The 7,076-nt window shown below is 47.4% G+C and overlaps 1 protein-coding gene and 1 long non-coding RNA gene across 9 annotated transcripts in view; one reads left to right on the top strand and one right to left on the bottom strand.

The window, feature by feature from the left end:
* LOC112552141 overlaps window positions 1-7,076 on the bottom strand; it is an 85,547-nt gene that overhangs the window by 51,757 nt on the left and 26,714 nt on the right. The gene's annotated exons all lie outside the window — the stretch shown is intronic.
* Window positions 1-7,076, top strand: part of FAM135A (family with sequence similarity 135 member A) — a 127,811-nt gene that overhangs the window by 115,018 nt on the left and 5,717 nt on the right. The window lies entirely within an intron of this gene.

The following is a 7,076-nucleotide window of genomic DNA, read 5'->3' as shown; positions in this document are numbered from 1 at the left end:
GTCAGCGCAGATGTAGTTAGGGATCTTCTGGAAGGGCTAGACGTTTTTAAATCTGCGGACCCAGATGCCCTCCACCCAAGGGTGTTGAGGGAGCTGGCAGGGGTCATCGTGGAGCCCTTGGCCCGGCTGTATGAGCATTTGTGGTCATCTGGCCAGGTGCCGGTGGATTGGAGACTAGCTAATGTGGTCCCAATTTTGAAGAAAGGGAGGAAGGAGGACCTCCCTTATGGTAATAAGCTGATGGAGAATAGGTTTAGGTTAGAGATCAGAAGGCAATATTTTACAGTTAGGGTGGCCAAAATCTGGAACCAGCTTCCCAGGGAAGTGGTCCTCACCCCTACCTTGGGCAAATTCAAGAGGAGGTTGGACGATCTCCTGTCTGGGGTCTTGTGAACCCAGCATTCATTCCTGCCTGTGGCAGGGGGTCAGGCTTGATCTGATCAGGTCCCTCCTGACCCTAGCTACTATGAAACTATGATACAGTTTTATAAACAACAAGAATTCAGGGAACCTCTCCTTGATCCTGGGGTCCTGGCATGTGCAATTGTGCTACACACAAGATTTGCTATCCATGTGAACTGAGCTGTGGGTCCCATGACTGGAGTTGACATATGCCATGCCTCAAACCCAAATGCAGCTTGGGCATGCCTTGACACACACTTCTAGGGTGCTTGCATGCCATCGGGTGCCCTTCTGTTCCAAACCCCTCTCTGCTTTCTTCTGCTTGACCACTGAAAACAAGCCGAGATGTGCCAGAAGCCAACTCCTTGGCCTGTGATGCATCAGCCCTGTCTTTCTTGCTCAGTCAATGCAGCCTTTACCAGAGATGTTTTTACCAGCTAGGAGGAGTGCACACTCCTAGTCCAGTCATGCACTGAGAAAAGATAAATCTTCATTTCCACAGAATGATCATGGCTGTATGGTCAATGTACTGGAGTTACAATGAACACTGATAATAAGTGAGTATCTGGGGCCCTGAACTGGCCCTGGTGTGGTCTAGAGGCTGGAACTGACAGCTAATTGGGAGTGGGTTCTCAAATGATCTCCTCTAAGGTTTCAGCGCTGCACTATACTGTACAAGCTCATGTCAGGCTGTGGGGACCTGTCTTGCAACTTCCCAGTGCAGGGGAAGCCCAAGATCATGATCCCACACTCTTCCTACACTGGTAAGTAGTAGTAGCACGATTGGAATCTGTTTTGTGATCCCAAAATCACATGTCTTGCCATGCACGTATAGCATGGCAGGCAGTATTATTGGGATTGTGGATCAGATTCCATAATGCCATTAAGTGAATGTGTGCCAGGGCTGTTACATATGACACTCCTGATTGCACCTATTAGTTTGCTTGCTTTTTTCACAGTAATATGACATCGTTAACTTGTGTCCAGTTTGTGATCCACTGGATCATAGTAGTATCCACAAGATTCTTTTCTGCAGACCTGCTGCCTAGACAGTTTTTCCCCATTATGTATTTGTGCAATCATTACTTTCCACGTGTCCTTTTTAAATTGTATCCTATTGATTTTCAAGACGGACAAATGCAAAATACTATACTTAGGTAGGAATTGCCAACACCTAGAATAGAAAATGGTGAATGACTGGCTAGGCAGCTGTGTTGAAGAATGATGTAATTGACTAATGAAGCTGAAATGGATTGTTATTCTTTATTATTTTCAATAAAAAGAAAAAGATATTATATAAAGCTGAATGGCATGGATTTTTGTGGATAATGTCTTTTATTGAACCAGCTGAAATTATTTATTTTGCTTATTAATTATTTATTGGTCCAATAAAAGATCACCCACAATAATCCTTGCCCCATATATCTCCTGGACCATCATGGCTATAGCATCATTCCAATACTGTCAAGCTATCTGGAATTCTTTTTTATATGTGGCAGAAGATCCCCAGCTCTGTAATAATGAGTAGGTAATCTTCAATGTAATTTTCTGATCCTCAGAAAAAGTGAGCAAATATGTTGCAAGAAAATGAAGACTAACAAAGGGTTCAAGGATTTGTTTTATGTGGAAGGTTTGGGGATATTTGTGGAGTGAGAATTCATGGCATTCTTGACAGATGGATTTCACCTGAGTAACTTAGAAACTAACAGATCTGGGCTTGAGACTAGCAAGAATGATAAGAAAAGCTTTACATCAAAAAAAGTTTGAGACTTGTAATCTAATGCTAAGAATTATTATGGTAGACTTCCTTCCAAGATGTAGAATGGAAAACAAATGTTTCTAATGAAGGTGGGGTCCTGCTACGCATGGATTGTAATCACTGGCAGATTTCTTCACCCTATAGTTACAGAACCAGCATGAGGTGATGCTATTTTAGACTTGTTTTTCATAAACACAAAAGACATAGAAGAACTAGTTATAGAAAACGAACTTAGATTGAAAGATCCCAAGTTGATGCATGTAGCAGGGCACTAAGGTGCCTGCTACTTGGAGAGCTGGAATAACCACGCAGGTGCTGGTTGCTGGGGTAACCAGAGCAAACTAGTGACCCACACCTGCCTAGTCAGCTGACCAGAAGGGGCAGGGCCTGGCTCCTATATAAATCACAGGCTGGAGGCCAGGAGGCAGTTCCCTGCTGACAGCTAAGGGAGAAGGAGCTGTGCCGGAGAGAGTAATGAGAAGCTTGAATACACGAACGGCTTGAGATGGTGAGAGATGGAGCACCCCTGGTGTGGCAGGAAGAATGTTGGAGCCAGAGGGCTGAGATTTATGTTATAGCCTAGGGGCTTATGCTTTGTGTTTGCTGTTTGTGACTGGAGGTTTGGGTGAGGCTATAAGGGAATGGAGGAGGCCTCATAAGGGGACTCATGGTAGTGTGGGGACCCCAGCCCCAGAGTGGGGGCAGCACTGTGAGAGGCCCCAGAGCGGGGGGCAATGACCAACGTAAGCCCGAAAGGGCAGCAGCGGGAGTGTACTGACCCCGAGTGCCAAAAAGAGCGCAGCAGCGGGAGTGTGCCGACCCCGAGTGCCTGGTAAGGCAAAACGAGAAAAGGTTGTGTAGAACCCGAACGCCCAGTGGGGCACCATTGAGAGACAGACGGCTGCAGAGAGCCGGAACGCGCAGTGGGGCGCCGTTGAGAGACAGGGCTGCGGAGAGCCCAAGGGATAGTATGAGACCAGAGACTGAAGATCATCCGTTCCATCTGCGAGGCTTGGGGCGTGGTACAGGGGACCTGTTTGCACGGAACACCCATTCTAGAAACGGGACTAGTGACAGCAAGAGAATCATGGCCAAGAGGAAGAAAGGTAGCCTCCCAATAAAACATACTACATCAGAGTCGTGGCAGGCGAGATGTGAGGGTGCTTGGTAGGCAGCTTGGCACAGTACAGAGGGCAACTAGGAGAGAGCACGGTGACCCAAGGACGCCCCTCCTGTTACAATACAATTTAAGTGGAAAGATAAACAGGTCTGTATTTAACATTTTCTGTTCTTTTTCAAAGATTGAATTTTGAGAAATGAGGGCAACCAGTGGCATCAACTGATCTGAAGAGCTCAGGGATCTGAGTGTGGAGGAGACTTGGAATTTCCTTAAGTCCAAGTAGCAAAAACTTTTTGGAATGTGCATCCCAATGAAGGGTGAAGGGGCAGAATTTTGCAGAGAAGGGCCCCTAATTTAATTGGATGATAACCAGCTCCCTCAAAAAGATTAGTGGGTGTAAGCAAAGGGAAAACATGGAACAAAAAGAGAGACTGTTGCAAAGAAAGCTGCCTCTTGACGCTCGGAAAGTTTTATAAGGATAAAATAAGTGTAAGAAGTCAAGCTGAGGCATGGTCAAGTGTTATATTTGTAGCACTATTAATGCCATTGTAGCATTACAGAAAGTGAGTGTTTAGCCATTCAAACTATTTGTAGCACTACAAGGATGGTGAAATCACCACAAAATAGTACCTTTTTCAAAAAGGAGCTTTTTTGCAATACTGTTGTAGTGCTGGTAAGAGGCGGGGGCGGGGAGGGAGAGCACCTGGGTCCATAGTGGTTAACTCAGTTGCAGTGACCTGTTGAAGACATGCTATGGAGTGCAACAGGAAGAGCTGCTTTTCTTATGATAGAAGACCTCAGTGCTGCCACCCATGCTTGGGAAAACTGGGAAAAGCCACTCTTCCCAAGGGGGTGATTGCAGCTCTTCCTGCTTCCACAGCCCCTGAGGGAACACCAGGAATATCCCCTGTTCCTACGGTGGCAGCAGCAGCAGGAAGAGCTGCCACCACCACTGCAGAAATACTGGGAAGAACCACAGATCCCTGACAGCCTGTCAGAGGGCAGGCTATCAGTTACTGAGCTCACTGACAGGAGAGAATCTAAGGAGCAGTCCTCTGTTACCCCTTGGCCAGAAAGCTTTCCTGCACACCTACATAGCACTATACTTTTGTAGTATTACAACGTGCATCAGCACTACAAACGAATGGTTTGTAGTGCTGAGCTAGACCTTGCAAAGAAATTAAAAAGGTCCTTTCACCACATAAATGGCTGGAGAGTGGTTCCTAGCAGAGTACCTCAAGGATCATTCTTCATTTTTTGACAGTGGCATACAAAATAAGGGTATGCTAATTAATTTGGCCGATTACATGTATTTAGCAGAAATCGTCAACACAGGATTGGAATAGCATGTAAGGATAATTAGATGATCTTCAGGGCTTATGTAATAGGAGAGGGATGACGTTTTATAGAACAGAGCATAAAGTTATGCTCTTACAGACAAGTAACACGAATTTCTGCTATAAGATGGGCAGTGATCAGTCGAGAGCATTTAAGAGAAAAAAATCTGCATATCTAGGTTGATCACAGGATGACTCTGAGCTGCTAAACTGGCAGATAAAATTCAAAGGCAAATACAGTTTTAAGGTGTAGGCGATAAGGTATCTTCAGTAGAAACAAGGGAGTATTAATAATATTGTGTGAGACAATGGCAAGAAGTCATTCTGAATGCTTTGTATAGTTTTGGTTACGTGCTTTCAAGAAAGATTAACTCAGAGTGAAGTGGTTCTGGAGAAAGCTACTACAGTGATCAGCATGGATCCTGGTTTTCTCCATTTAAAAATCCAAACTTCTCTGATTATTCTGCCCCCCCTCAAATTCTGTGATTAAAAGCAAAATCCATGTTTTTCTGCTATTAAAATGAAACACCATTATACATATAGGTATCAGCTGACCACAATATTTTATTGATAAATTTACAATTTTAAAGCAATTGGGAAGCCTACCAGTGCCTCAATCACTATAAGAAAATAAATTCTAAATACCCATATATTTTGGCATTTGATTTTTTTTTTATTATAGAAAATCAGAACTCCTCCTGCCCACTTTGGTCACCAGGATGCAGATCCAGCTGTAGCTGTCCCCCACTGCTGTCCAGATCCAGCTGCAGCTGTCTCCTGCTGTTTTGTGGTGATGAGCAGGCCTGATAAGCCGGTGCCTCTCACTCCCAACCCACAGCCCCCTGGCCTTGCTGGTGCACATCACTCCTGACCCCTGGTGCCACATCCCGCCTTACCCCTGGTGTCCCTTTCCTGCTGGTGCTCCCCACTCCTGACCTGAAGCCTCCCAGTGTTTGGGGAAGGAGGTGGGTATATGGGGAAGGGGGGGTGCCTGGCCATAGGCGATGCATTGGGGAGGCATGTCTTCCCAGATTGGTATGTCCATAGCAGAGCATGGGGCTGCAGTGTGGCTGGATCAGCACCAGGCAGAAGCCACCTCCACGGCCCTGTGGGAGGAACCCAGCGTGGGAGGGCAGAGTGGAGCACAGTGGCAAGACTCATTGCTGCTTCTGCCACCAGGACCCCCATGCCAGCCATGCCACCAGGGGAGTAACATGCTGCGAGTAGCACAAGGAGTAATGGACTAGGAGGTGTGCTTCCCTCACCTTCTCCAACTGGAAAAGGGCCAATGTAGTCCCCACTTTCAAAAAAGGGAGGAAGGAGTACCCAGGAAACTATAGGCCTGTTAGTCTTACCTCGGTCCTGGGTAAGCTTTTTGAGAGAATTATCCTGGCGCATGTCCGCGAGGGGCCAGCAGGGGAGATTATGCTCAGGGGCAACCAACACGGGTTCATTAGAGGCAGGTCCTGTCAGACCAACCTGGTGGCCTATGACCAGGTCACAAAATCCTTGGACGCAGGTGTCACAGTGGACATAGTCTTTCTGGACTTTAGGAAGGCCTTCAACACTGTCTCTCACCCCATTCTCATTAAAAAACTAGGAGACTGTGGTGTCGATACCTACATAGTCAGATGGGTCACTAACTGGCTGGAGGGCTGCACCCAGAGAGTGGTGGTGGACGGGTCATTTTTGACCTGGAGGGATGTGGGCAGTGGGGTCCCCCAGGGCTCGGTCCTCGGGCCCGCACTGTTCAACATCTTCATCAGCAACTTGGACGAATGGGTGAAAAGCACCTTGTTCAAATTAGCACATGACACTAAGATGTGGGGAGAAGTGGGCACGCTAGAAGGGAGGAATAGGCTGCAATTGGATCTGGACAGGTTACAGGGGTGGGCAGATGAGAACAGGATGGGTTTCAACACCGACAAGTGCAAGGTACTGCACCTGGGGAGGAAGAACCAGCAGCATACCTACAGGCTGGGGAGCTCCCTTCTCGTCAGTGTGGAGGCAGAAAAGGCTCTTGGTGTCATTATTGATGCCAAAATGAACATGGGCCGACAGTGTGGGGGCGCGGTCAGGAAGGCCAACCATACCTTGTCATGCATCCACAGATGTATCTCAAGCAGGTCCAAGGAGGTGATCCTCCTCCTCTTTGTGACACTGGTCAGGCCACAGCTGGAGTACTGCATCCAGTTCTGGGCACCGGACTTCAGGAGGGATGTGGACAACATGGAGAGGGTCCAGAGGAAAGCCACCCGCATGATCAGGGGGCAGCAGGGCAGGCCCTACGAGGAGAGGCTATGGGATCTGAACCTGTTCAGCCTCCACAAGAGAAGGCTGAGGTGGGATCTAGTGGCCGTTTACGAACTAGTCGGGGGAGACCAGCAGGCATTGGGGGAGTCCCTGTTGCCCCAAGCACTACCAGGAGTGACAAGAAATAAAGGCCACAAGCTGGCCG

Source organism: Alligator sinensis, unplaced genomic scaffold, assembly GCF_000455745.1.
Source record: "Alligator sinensis unplaced genomic scaffold, ASM45574v1 scaffold499_1, whole genome shotgun sequence".
In the NCBI taxonomy this organism is placed as follows: Eukaryota; Metazoa; Chordata; order Crocodylia; family Alligatoridae; genus Alligator; species Alligator sinensis.
Note: the sequence above shows the minus strand (reverse complement) of the source record. Positions and strands in the feature narration are given on the sequence as shown.